Source organism: Podarcis erhardii (assembly GCF_964252035.2).
Source record: "Podarcis erhardii genome assembly, chromosome: 16".
NCBI classification, from domain to species: Eukaryota; Metazoa; Chordata; class Lepidosauria; order Squamata; family Lacertidae; genus Podarcis; species Podarcis erhardii.
The window spans coordinates 30,166,797-30,180,278 of NC_138514.1; the positions used below are offsets into that span (position 1 = coordinate 30,166,797).

The 13,482-nt window shown below is 43.7% G+C and overlaps 1 protein-coding gene across 10 annotated transcripts in view; it reads left to right on the top strand.

Annotated features, from left to right (window-relative positions):
- Positions 1–13,482, top strand: part of AUTS2 (activator of transcription and developmental regulator AUTS2) — a 690,192-nt gene that overhangs the window by 397,680 nt on the left and 279,030 nt on the right. The gene's annotated exons all lie outside the window — the stretch shown is intronic.

Genomic DNA, 13,482 nt, shown 5'->3' on the forward strand with positions numbered 1-13,482 from the left:
ACATAGAGCGCATTGCAGTAGTCCAAGCGGGAGATAACCAGAGCATGTACCACTCTGGCGAGACAGTCTGCAGGCAGATAGGGTCTCAGCCTACGTACCAGATGGAGCTGGTAAACAGCTGCCCTGGATACAGATTTGACCTGTGCCTCCATGGACAGCTGTGAGTCCAAAATGACTCCCAGGCTGTGCACCTGGTCCTTCAGGGGCACAGTTACCCCATTCAGGACCAGGGAATCCTCCACACCTGCCCGCCTCCTGTCCCCCCAAAACAGTACTTCTGTCTTGTCAGGATTCAACATCAATCTTTACATCAAATGTAAAGCTAAGTTAAAATCATTTAGCGGTATTGTGCTGGCAGAATGTCGCTGCACAAGGACATGACCAAATTGTTGTGCAACAGAATGCACCACAATAATCAGATGTTGTGCAAGAAGCTTCTGCTAATGTAACAGTTGTGTTGGGTTCCTTTGTTGAGCAACCTTTAAACTCTTCCAACAACTAGTGCAAAGGGTTCTTGCATTAACAAAGAATATTGGATATGGGTCCTCCCTGCTGAGAGAGTGCCAGAAGCATGGGGCCACTACCAAGAAGTCCCTCTCCCACCCAACTCATCCTTGGACAGTAGAGGCACCTGGAGGATGACCTCAGTCAACAAAGGTCTTCCAGTGCAATTATGTGCTTGCCTCCTCAGAAGCAAGCCCCATTCAATCCAAATATCTTTACTCACAGATATGTGCAATTGGATTGAAGGCTAAATGTCCAGGTATTTTGTTGTGGGATAAGACACTCCCCCAGGCACCTGTAGCTCAAAGTGTAAGAATTTCAAGATGAGCACCATTCTCTACATTGTGTTCAGAAATGGACTGCAAGCTACTGATGCAGATTTAATGGGATTGCAGTCATTCTACACACACACACACACACACACACACACACACACCAAGAGTCATGGCTGGTATGACTGATAACAGGAAGTCCAGACAGTAGGTGGAGTCAGAGCCAGTGAGAGGCAGAGACAACTAATTCTAATTTTGCCCTCAACCTTTTCCCTGCAGCATTCTACAAGGGCAATACAGAGGCAGAGGAGAAGGAACCTCACAGCCAATCACACTCTCTGGTCCGGTAGTAAGTAACATGAGAGACAGGTGAGGGGTGCATGAGGGCAGACTGAGACTGGTGGGACAGTGCTCCCATTGCAATAATAATAATAATAATAATAATAATAATAATAATAATAATAATAATAATAATGTTTCCCCAGCCACTCTGGGCAGCTTCCAACAAAATATTAAAATACAATAGTCCGTCAAACATTAAAAGTTTCCCTAAACAGGGCTGCCTTCAGATGTCTTCTTAAAGTCTGATAGTTGTTTTTCTCTTTGACATCTGATGGGAGGGCGTTCCACAGGGCGGGTGCCACTACCGAGAAGGCCCTCTGCCTGGTTCCCTGTAACTTGACTTCTTGCAGCGAGAGAACGGCCAGAAGGCCCTCAGCATTGGACCTCAGTGTCTGGGCAGAACGATGTGGGTGGAGACACTCCTTCAGGTATAATGGATACGATACCCACACAAGCTGTACATACAAAATAGTCCACACACTCTTCAAGGATGACAGTTTTTCTTTGACATTTCCATAGCACGTCTTAGGGTTCAGCATTATTTAGGATCCCATTTCATGCTCCTAGCCACCTTGAGGCAGGGACAGGTAAATTTGTTGGCATGCTTTTCTCATTTTTGCTGTCTTAAATGTTCGGTTCTTCACACTTCTGTCATTATTAATCTTAAGTCCTTGTAAGAATTCCTCATCAACATCTTAGTGTGCATTTATCCTAAGACACGCTCTTTTATATGCCATTTTCCCTAATAAAACACATTTGTGAAAGCTGTTTTTGCTAACGTACCTATGCACACTTCCTCACTATGCCCACATTATTCAGTTGGAGAACTGCATCTAGAAATGTGGGTTTTGATGGCTAGCTCTCATATTGTTTCAGATTGTATAAATTAGGTACTTTTGCATTAAAATGTGAACCAAAATGAATTTCTCCCCACCAGTACCTGGAGGCTAAGATAAGGTACTGTAATATAGTAATAGTAATAATAATAATAATAATAATAATAATAATAATAATAATAATAAATACAGTAACAACAATAAGAATAATTTTTACACACAAACGTGGGTAAGGTGTGGCTTCTAAGTGGTTTACAAGTGTAAAGCCAATTACAAGAATACACAGGCACAAGCATATATGAAAGTCCATCTCTTTCCCCACAAACTTCCTGGGTGTTAAAATAAGCAGAGGGGCTCTCTCGGTAGTTCCAGCTCCCTCAGAAGTGTTGAGGTGGCCAGGGAGAGAGCATTCTCTGTGCAAGTTCCTTCCTCTAGAGCAGGGTTTCCCAAACTTGGGTTCTAGCTGTCTTTGTACTACAATTCCCATCATCCCAAGCTAGCAGAACCACTGGTCAGGGAAGATAGAAACTGTGGTCCCACAAACAAATGGAGAACCAAGTTTGGGAAATGTTGCTCTAGAGCAGGGGTAGTCAACCAAAAACCCGGGGGCCGGATCCGGCCCAATCACCTTCTAAATCCGGCCCGCGGACGGTCCGAGAATCAGCGTGTTTTTACATGAGTAGAATGTGTGCTTTTATTTAAAATGCATCTCTGGGTTATTTGTGGGGCATGTGAATTCATCTTCTTCTTCAAAATATAGTCCAGCCCACCATATGGTCTGAGGGATGGTGGACCGGCCCACGCTGAAAAAGGTTGCTGACCCCTGCTCTAGAGGCACATCTGAGATGCTCATTATACTTTCTTTTTTGTTGCTGAAGACACATGTCTTTGTCCCCTGAGATAGGTATTTTCAGAACCCACCCTACCCCATGGGCTATAATTTGTTTTAAACTGTTTTGATAGTTAAATTGCTGTAGCCCAGACCTTATGGCGAAGGCCGTGTTGAAACATTGGAATAAGAATAGCATTTTCGCTTCCTCTGTGAATCATTTCCCATGAGATGTCCCAAAATGATTCCCAATAAAAACACCACTTAAAACATCAACAATAAAAACAAGTTTGAATCCGACTGGCATAGAATGGGATAAGAATATCCACTAAAAGCCAGTAGAGACAATGTAATGTAATAGGAGCCTCTTCCCTATACAGTTGTCCTCAGATGCTGAAGACATGCCTTTGGATGGTTATGTGGGTAAGCCCTGGCCAGATGATTCCCCCCCCCCTTTCTTTCTTTTTTTTGCAAGGAGTCTGGCGGAGATCAGCATACAGTTTACATTTAAGAACCATATTAATAAGAGTTTCTACCAGGTGGTCATCACATGGGCAGATTCTACATCCCTCCACCATGCCTGAGAACCTTCCCCAAAGGAGGTTTGATGGGTTTGAGTTGAACTTTGCCAGAGAAAATGCCCTTCTTTCTTGAGGGTTAAACAAAAATTTGAGATAGTTGTGGTTAGTTTCACGTGCCCAAGAAAGTTGTATGTAAAGAGGGGAGCATGTTTTTTCTGCTGCTACTGTTAGTTCCTGGCGTTCAGTGTCCCACAACCTAGTTTTTGCCTTGGCAGATGGTGGGGACATTGCATGCAGAAGTTCCATTGACAGCCCAAGTTGCTGTACCTTTGTGTTCAACTGTTGTACCCCTGGGGAAAGAAAGGGATCTAACAAAACTTCGCTGAGGAGGGGATCTTTGTCTGTTGTAAGACAGATGTTTAACCAGCATAGAAGAAATCTTGTCCAGGCAACAGTCTCTGTCTTGTGTTGACCTCCCTCTAGACACAAGGCTGCGTAGGGACAGCGTGGGACAGCGAAAATCTTAAAAAGGAAAGCTGCTTAGAATAAGCACCCATGGTTAAGTGTGTAACAAAGCAAGTCCACTTAAACCGCACAGCAATTAAAACAGGGAAAACAGAATTGAAAACAGGATGTTCAGGTTGGGCAATTGAGGAGAAGGATATCTGGAGATGATTCACAGTGGAAGACTCTCAATGTATCTCTCTCAGTTAGACGTAAGAATCCAACCTTAGCACCCGATTGGTTCTTACCTGGCATTTCCCCACCCACTCCTCCCCCTGCCAACTCAGTCATGGGAAATGTAATATCAGCATCTGGAACTAATATCTATTGTTGACATTTTTCAGGGAATGAGAATATGAGCTATTAGCAAAGATGTTTGCTTGTACCTAATTAATGCTCAGTTGTATTCCCCGCTTTCTTTATCAGCTCAGCAGTTTCATGCCGGCATCAGCGTTATCTTTCTACAGCTAGCTCTGAAGCTCTCAATCATTTCCCTGCTGAACGTCCGAGGCTCTGCATGCCGTATCTGCCTTCTTAATATACATTTAATAGGTCTACTATGATTCTGGCTAATTACCAGCTCTATATCTGATGATAATGTGCTGGGGTTTTGGTTGGGTGGAACTTAGCAGATTGAACTTAGCTATACCCTCTCCATGTGAGGAGCACTGGAAAGCTCTTCCTTGTGAAAGCAGGCCACACAGAAGTGGCAAAGCCCATCATTGCGTTGTGAGCCTGGCCACAACAAACTGCAAATGCTGAGAACATTGATGAAAGCAAAAACTAAATTTGAATCTGGGAGCTCCTCCTCAAGAGAGACACTTGAGGGCTGTTGAAATGAGGCCGAAAGACTTCTTAAGGAAATGGCTCATGAAGGTTCCTTTAAGAGTCCAGAGCTTGGTGGAAGAGTGGAAACATTCTATGCCAAAGGTCCTAGCTTCAATTTCTAGTATCTCTGGGTTGCAGAATCTTGCTGGCACGACTAAGAATTCCTTCCCTGGAATTCTGGGAGCTGTAGTTTGTTAAGGATGCTGAGAGTTGTTAGAGAGTCCCTATTGTTCCCAAGTTAAAGCTATGGTTTTCCCAGTAGTGATGTATGGAAGTGAGAGCTGGACCATAAAGAAGGTTGATTGCCAGAGAATTGATGCTTTTGAATTATGGTGCTGGAGGAGACTCTTGAGAGTCCCATGGACTGCAAGAAGATTGAGTGCTCACTGGAAGGACAGATCCTGAAGCTGAGGCTCCAATACTTTGGCCACCTCATGAGAAGAGAAGACTCCCTGGAAAAGACCCTGATGTTGGGAAAGATGGAGGGCACAAGGAGAAGGGGACGACAGAGGACGAGATGGTTGGACAGTGTTCTGGAAGCTGCCAGCATGAGTTTGACCAAACTGCGGGAGGCAGTGGAAGACAGGAGTGCCTGGCGTGCTCTGGTCCATGGGGTCACGAAGAGTCGGACACGACTAAACGACTAACCAACAACAATTGTCCCCAAAGAGCTGTATTTCCCAGAGTTTCCTAGGAACAGGAACTATAACTCTGTGAGGGGAATGGGGTGGCGTCTCCTAACAGCTCTCAGCACCCTTACCAAACTACAGCTCCCAGAATCCTTTGGGGGAAGCCATGACTGTTTAAAGTGGCATTGTGCTTCTTTAAATATGTGGTGTGAATGTGGCCTGACTTTCATTTGAGAGCCTGGAGATGTGCTGCCAGGTAGACCAGATGTGGAGAAACTTTGCCACCGCCACCACCCAAATGTTGCTGAACTGCAACTCACATCAGTCCCCGCAAGCATGGCCAGTGGCCAGGAATGGTGGGAGCTCAGCAAGATCTGGAGGGGCAAAGGTTCTCCACACCAGCAGGAGACAGGTGTTTATTTATGAAATGCATATCCTACCTTTCCTTCCAAAATAATACAATAAACAGACTACATAGTTCCAGTAGAAGAAGAAGAGTTTGGATTTGATATCCCACCTTTCACTCCCTTTAAGGAGTCTCAAAGCGGCTAACATTCTCCTTTCCCTTCCTCCCCCACAACAAACACTCTGTGAGGTGAGTGGGGCTGAGAGACTTCAAAGAAGTGTGACTGGCCCAAGGTCACCCAGCAGCTGCATGTGGAGGAGCGGAGAGGCGAACCCAGTTCCCCAGATTAGGAGACTACCGCTCTTAACCACTACACCACACTGGCTCACTCAGTAGGGTTGGCTTCCTGTGCTGTGCAATAACAAGAGATGGTAGGCTTGTGCCCGTTGGCCAACCCTCTTCAACCCTGATATGTCAGCTGACTACAACTACCCATTGCCCACACATTTGGCATTTATGAGAAAGGGGCTTTCATGTGCATAAAGCTGTATGGCTCCTCCACCTGATTAGGAATACTGAGAGGTCATACAGCGCTGACGTACAGGTATGATATTCTAATATACCACTTCATTCCCAAATGGCTTCTAAGCAACTTGCAAAATATAAAAGCACAGCATAGTTAAACATACAGAATAATAGTTCAAGCACACTATAAAACCAGTGGCGTCGTAATGGGGGGTGTGGGAGCGGTACGCCCCGGGTTCCATATCTGCGGGGGTGACAAGAAGTCACCCTGTGGGGAGTTTGCGGTGGCGCGATGGGTGCTCGCACCACTGCAGCCACCTTTGGAGGATCTGCCATTCGTGGCTGTAGCTGCGAGCAGAGGATCCCGCCTCCAGCAGCAATCTGCTAAGTACAGCGCATGTGCAGCGTTGCACACATGCGCTATACGTAGTGATGCCGCACATGCACCCTACATAGTGACGCCTGCCTCGGGTGTCGCAATGCCTTCCTTCGCCACTGCATAAAACCACCCCGTTAAAATGCTAAAATATAAATGCCCATGATTAAAATATACCAATAGATACAATCCCATTAAATACATTGTTACAATTAAGACAGGAGACTTGGGTCAAGTGGTCAAAGGAATGCCTATGCAAACAGAGGCATCTTCAAAAGCCGACAGAATGCCAATACAGATGGGGCTTCTCATATTTCAGCAGGGGGTGCATTCCACAACACCAGTGCCATTAGTGAAAAAGCCCACCTCTGCATCCACACGAGCTGATATCAGGCTGTGGTGAGACAAACAAGATTCCAGAGAGCTAACATTGAGTGCAAGAGGGCTGTGGGATGTGGCTAGCGGGCACATGGGTGTGGGAGGGGTGTGGCCATTGTGTACACTCCTCCTGCCCTGTCAAACATTCATTGAACACGTAAGGGAGAGTCTTTGTACACCTTTAGCATGAGTCAGCTTCTAATTAAGTAGCAACTAAGGCTCTGCAGCATACAGAGGGAGGGTATACTTTTATTTCCTTGGAAGGGAGGGTCGTGATAGCCATGTAATTAGTAAATGCAACTGACATGGGCTTTCTCTGTCTCCACTGTTTGAAACCCCAGAATACTTTATTGGGGAGTCATTAAGTCTGAGCGAAAGTGACTGTGTGAGCTCATGTCTTCTGGCTTGAAGGGAGCTTGCAATCATAGGTGAGAGGATCTCTAGCAACCTTTGTGTAATTTCACCAGCTTTTGCACCTCACCCCCCCCCCACAAGTTCTCTCTCTCCTGCTTTTTTTCGGTGTAAAGGTCATCATAATCAGTGTAACATTCGCAAGCAGTGTTTAAATGACTGCCCTCATTATTAATGATGGACATTCTGCCCTTTGTCCTTTTCCTTTTAATTAATGTGTGTATGCGGCGCTCAGATAATTTTTGAATATATATTTTAGTGGTGTTATATAATGAGCTCTGCATCAGCTTCCCCAATACAGGTAATCTAGGATGGGGTGTGTGTGGATGTTTGTGCTGTCCGTATGTCACAAAGACACTCCTACTTAACTGCAGCAGTTAAGTTCAATTTTGGAAGAAGGAGCATTCAGCTGGCTATCTGCTTGCTATATTTATGTTCCACTTTGTCCACCAATAGTGCCCTTAGCATGGTGCCCAGAAAATCCAACTGGTGCAAAATGCATTAGATAAATTCCATGTGTGAGCCTGATTGTTTAGACCAGAGTTTCCCAAACTTGGGTCTCCAGCTGTTGTTGGACTACATCTCCCATCATCCCTAGCTAGCAGGATCAGTGGTCAGGGATTATGGGAATGGTAGTCCAACAACAGCTGGAGACCCAAGATTGGGAAACACTGGTTTAGACCATGACTCAATGGCAGAGCACATGTTTGGAAACCAAAGGACCCATGTCCGATTCCTGACATCCTCAGGTAGGACTGGGGAGGATTCCCATCTTAAACAAACAGACAGACAAACAAACAAACAAGCAAATAACTTTATAAAGCTGCAGTTGTGTATATGTTTTCCCATGAGTAAGTCCCACTGAAGTGCAGCTCTCTTTTTTCGTTATGTATAGGACTGAACTGGGGGGTAAAATTCTGGATGAATGGATGCCCTCTGTTTTATCTCATAATACCGATGAGCATAGGAGCCTTCTCCAGTCCCTTCAATAAAATATTTGTGGGGGCCAGGACCCCAAAGTTGATGGGCTTTGCCATTCCAATGGTTTGTGTATGTGTGTGCACGTCTTGTGATCGATTATGCAGGGTGGGGCTTACCTGCCCCCCCCCAAAATATTTGATTCAAGTTGGCACCCCAGGTGATGAGATTCTGACACCCTCTTGATTTCGCCCCACTTGAAATCTTATCAGCAATTCAAATTTTGGGAAAGTGTTTCCTTTTCAGTTCAAGTCTCCTCCTAGAAGAAAACAAGGGCTATAAAAAGGGGAACCAGACCCTGCACCTTCTCTTCATATGTCCATTTTGTGGGAAGCACTGGGAGACATACCTGTCCTGTGTATTATCTTTACAATGACCAGTAGCAGTTCTCCAAGGGTGCAAACAGAGATCTCACCTAGCTCTATGTTGGGGAATAAACCTGGGGCCTTCTGCATGCAAGGCAGAAGAAAACAAGAAAACAAGATTTGTGTGTGTTTTCTTTTTCTGGGGATCAGGAATCAGCATCAAGGTATGCCTTCCACTTTTAAATAACAAAAAGCTCTTTAGTACATTTGTCATCCACCTGGGATCCTTATTCCCTTCTATGTTCTTTCACCCCTTTTTAGCATTGGGGGGGGGAGGAGGAGGAGGAAATGGATATAGAGCTATCAGCTGATATTTGATGCTAATAAAGCATTCACTTATACACTTAACCAAAATGAGAGAGAGAGAGAGAGAGAGAGAGAGAGAGAGAGAGAGAGAGAATGAACCAGAGAGGGATTGTTCCAAGTTTAGACATGTTATACAACCTTTCCTTTTAAGGTTCCATCTCAGCTTGCCCCTGAGACCATTCTAATTGCTTTACAACTGTACAAAGGTTCCTTGTGAGAGGTCTTTTTTGCCTCCATTTGTCTTCTTTCAGACTCTTTGTGAAGGCCTTAATTGGTCTTGGTGGGGCCTCCTCCGCCCCCCTCTATGTACCTTCAGGGCTGAAAATGTTGGGAAAGTCAACATTACCTGAGCTGGGGCAAGAGAATGCCATCAATACTTCTTCTTTTACCTCTTAACACTGTAATTAATGATCTTTTAAGAACAAGGAGCAGATTTAACACGGCGTTAAGCCGTCAGGGGTGAGTCACTTAAACGTGAAGATCAAACAGAGGGAAGGTGGGATTTTTTTAAAAAATCCTTTTTTTCTTTTTCTTTGAGGAGCCCTGGGCCTAATTTTCCCACAAAACAATCCTTCAAAGTGCTGTCTCAGGTTGCTATTCCACCCCTTTCAGAGGATTATGTTGCCTCAAATCAATAGTTGGCAGTACCTGGTAGAGAGGAGGAGGAGGAGGACAAGGGAAGGGATTGAGGGGAAGGGAAATGTCCTCTAATTTCTGTTTCTTAGCCACTAATGACTGAATAATGCAATTTATTGCTTCTTTTAAAAAGCACCACTTCTTACTTGTCAGCAAAACCGGATGGCGATAGATAAAAACTGTGGAGAGAGATAATTGGCTCTCTTTGCAGATACCTGGTATAGGGAGCTTGGATACAGGGGCTTCACAGGTTATCCTTTTGCTGTTTTGATGGAACTGTCACGGGTGGCTTTGAATCAGTGCATGGCAAGCCTTGCCCTAAATGATGCAGCACAGAGGCTCTGAATCTTTGGCCTGCAGAAAGGTTGCAGGCCAGTCAGGAAGTCCATGTGAAAAGTTTGCTAACACCAGTATGAGGGGCATCTTGGCTAGGATTTAGGATTTGGTTTTGCATGTGAAAACCGAATACCAGTTGCTGGAAACCACAGCAGGAGGAGAGTGCTCTAGCCCTCAAGTCCTCCTTGTGAGTTTTCCAAAGGCAATCTGGTTGGCCACTGTGAAAACAAGATGCATCTGTGGCCTGAACCAGCAGGCTCTTTTTATGTTTTGGAAATTTTGCAACAAGATTTAGCATCTTATCACAGGGTTTTAGAATACTGAATAATCACCTTGTAAGGCAGCATCTTAAAAAGCAGAGGCATCACCTTGCCAACAAAGGTCCGTATAGTTAAAGCTATGGTTTTCCCAGTAGTGATGTATGGAAGTGAGAGCTGGACCATAAAGAAGGCTGACCTTGGTGGAAGAGTGGAAACATTCTATGCCCAAAGGTCCTAGCTTCAATTTCTAGTATCTCTAGGTTGCAAAATCTTGCTGGCATGACTAAGAATTCCTTCCCTGGAATTCTGGGAGCTGTAGTTTGTTAAGGATGCTGAGAGTTGTTAGGGAGTCCCTATTGTCCCCAAGTTAAAGCTATGGTGCGCACCAACCCCTCTCGCTCTCCAGGCTTCAGCGAAAGCCTGCATTCGCCCCATAGGACGCACACACATTTCCCCTTCATTTTTGGATGGGAAAAAGTGCGTCCTATAGGGCAAAAAATACAGTATGTTCCATGATAATTCCAGCTTCCCACTACCCCCAAAATCTGCTCTCTTACATGTCCATTAGGAACTGTAGATTTTGAAATGTCATGTGCCTGAGCTCTCACAATGCTGATGTGCATTTGTCCCATATGGAGGTGGTAAATCAGGATAGGGATGCTTCAGGATGGCAATCAGTGGGGTTTACTCCCGGAATTACTGTCTTAATAATTGACTTTGAGTTAGGCTTGCATTGATGTGCCTTGTACTGTGCTGTTGGGGGGAGAGGGAATGGAAGATGAAAGGATGACATGGAGGCAATGAGTACAACTGTTTGTTGCAGGCTCCCTCTGTTTTATAATAATTCCAAGAAGATCCATTCAATGAGAACATCTGCTTTGCGTCCGAAAGGTTCCATGCTCTGTTTCCAGGTAGGGTTGGGAAAGTTTCCTGGCCTGAAACTCTAAAGAGCCACTGACAGTCAGTGTAGACAACACTGAGATCGATGGACCAATGGCCTAAGGCAACTTTCTATGTTTTTAGGTTCCCCTTGTGTGAGGGTTAAACCTGCTTTGAAGCATTTGTTGATTGAATGACACCCAATGACCTTTTAAATATGTTGTGGGAGGGGGGATTATTGGTTTATTTTTGTCCTTATTTATATTATGTATTTTGTGGGTTTTGTATTGTGATTTTATGTTGTGAACCACCCTGATATCTACTGATGAAGGGCAGGATACAAGTAGTTGTTGTTAATAACAACAACAACAATAATAATTAGTGGCTTTAAGAAAAGGGTTGTGATCAGTTGATTCATACTGCTTCATAAGTCCATATGGGACAGACAGGCACTCAGAAGTTAACTGAATAATGCTACTAAATTAACATTTTCTGAAACAATATGCCGACCAAAATACAGCCATTCTTCAAAATTCATACTGAATTTTGAGATTCAGTTCTCTAGCTAAGTAATGTGTACATAAATGCATATATCAGGGGGAAGTGTGCATAAAAATGCATGCATTGGTGAAAGTAACATGCAAAATTGTATTATATTTAGGGAAAATGCTTTGCAAAAATGTGTATATTAGAAGAAATTGCATACCAAAATGTGTATAACTGCATTAAATGCATATTTTATCACAGAATGTGTATGCATTTTATCTCAACATACTCATTTTTAAACATGTTTTACCTTAAAATATGCCTTTTAACATACGTTGTCATGCTTTATTGTAGTTGTAATTGTGCACTGTTGTCTGTACTGAATAACTGGTCAAATGACTGTGGTGATATTTAATGCAACGGGATTTAATTGGTTGAGTGGCAGTATGTAATGAAGGACAGATAAATAAGCTGGCAGAAACTACTTTCTTGGAATACACTGATAAAATCTTAAGCAAATCATTCTATTAGTCATGGTTGTCCTTATCAGGCAGGCCATTATTTACAGTTTCCTGTTTAGTTAACTACAGTTTCTTTCTTTCTTTCTTTCTTTCTTTCTTTCTTTCTTTCTTTCTTTCTCTACAGGGATAAAATAGCAAAATTATTTGTGGCTAGCTATAATGCAACCAAAATCATTTGTACCTGATCCTTCCTTCCTTCCTTCCTTCCTTCCTTCCTTCCTTCCTTCCTTCCTTCCTTCCTTTTTCTCCCCAAATGCCACTCAAAATGGTATTTTGGGGGAATTCTTAAAATGCTACCATTGATGGGTCTCTTGAGTGTCACCCCCCTTCCATCACTGTTGCAGCAAATGGATTGACCTTACATAAAACTCTATTAAGTAGACCCATTGGAGGGGGGCACTTAATATATGGAATTGCTCTCTGACTCATCAGATTTTAATTTGATAGCAGGTATTCAGTTCTCAAGACCACCTACATGGATTGATTTTGCAGATTTGTCTCAGGAAGAGCGCCCGGATCCTTCAACACAGCATACCCCAGACTCCATGAGGACTTTTAATGCTGAATTCGTCTTTGCATTTGGAGAACCCCAAGCTGGTTCTCTGGAGAATGGCTAAGGAATTTAATTCTCTAATAGCACCTGAGACGGTGAATAAGAGGAGCAACCGGAGGTCAGGTGTCACGGCTGGCAGTTGCCAAGAGACAGGGGAATGAAATAATAGGAAAGGGGAAAGTGGCACATTAAAGGAAGCTGTTCCACCATGTGAAGTAAAGTGAACTACATTACACCAGGCATACTGTCTGGAGCAGTTAATTGCTCTTGTGTCTGGATAACTCAGGTCTACCTGAGACCTCCTTGACTCGGGAAGCTATTAAATAGAACAGAAGTTGCTGAAAGCAGAGAGCTTCAAATGCTCATACTTTCCTTTGACAAAACACCCCCTCCCCAAAACCAACTTCATTTCCTTCTTAAAGCAGCCCTTCCAGAAATGCATAATCTTTTTAACAGACTTATGGGTACTACAAAGGATAAAGTTGCCCACAGTTAGACTAATTATTCTGTGGAGTCAGAGAAGCAGAGGAAGCTCCCCCTCCGCGAAAAATAGGGGAGCCTTTAAGAAGACATTGACGTGGCAAAGCCAAGTTCATCCAGCATTTACAACTCTTTTAATCAAATAAGGTTCTCAGGACCCCTCTTACAAATTTAGGATTACTCCCTTGGCTTTAAATTACTGATATCTCAATAAAATGCATGTCGATGCCATGTTTTGATTATTTTTCTCTCTCAATTTAATGTAACCTTTAAACTCAATTTAGCACACTTTCTATGAATCCACCTCTTCCCCTCAGTCAAACATTTCCGTTCAGTGACATCTGGCGACTGAGGGAAAGAGGGAAAGTATTTGAATGGCAT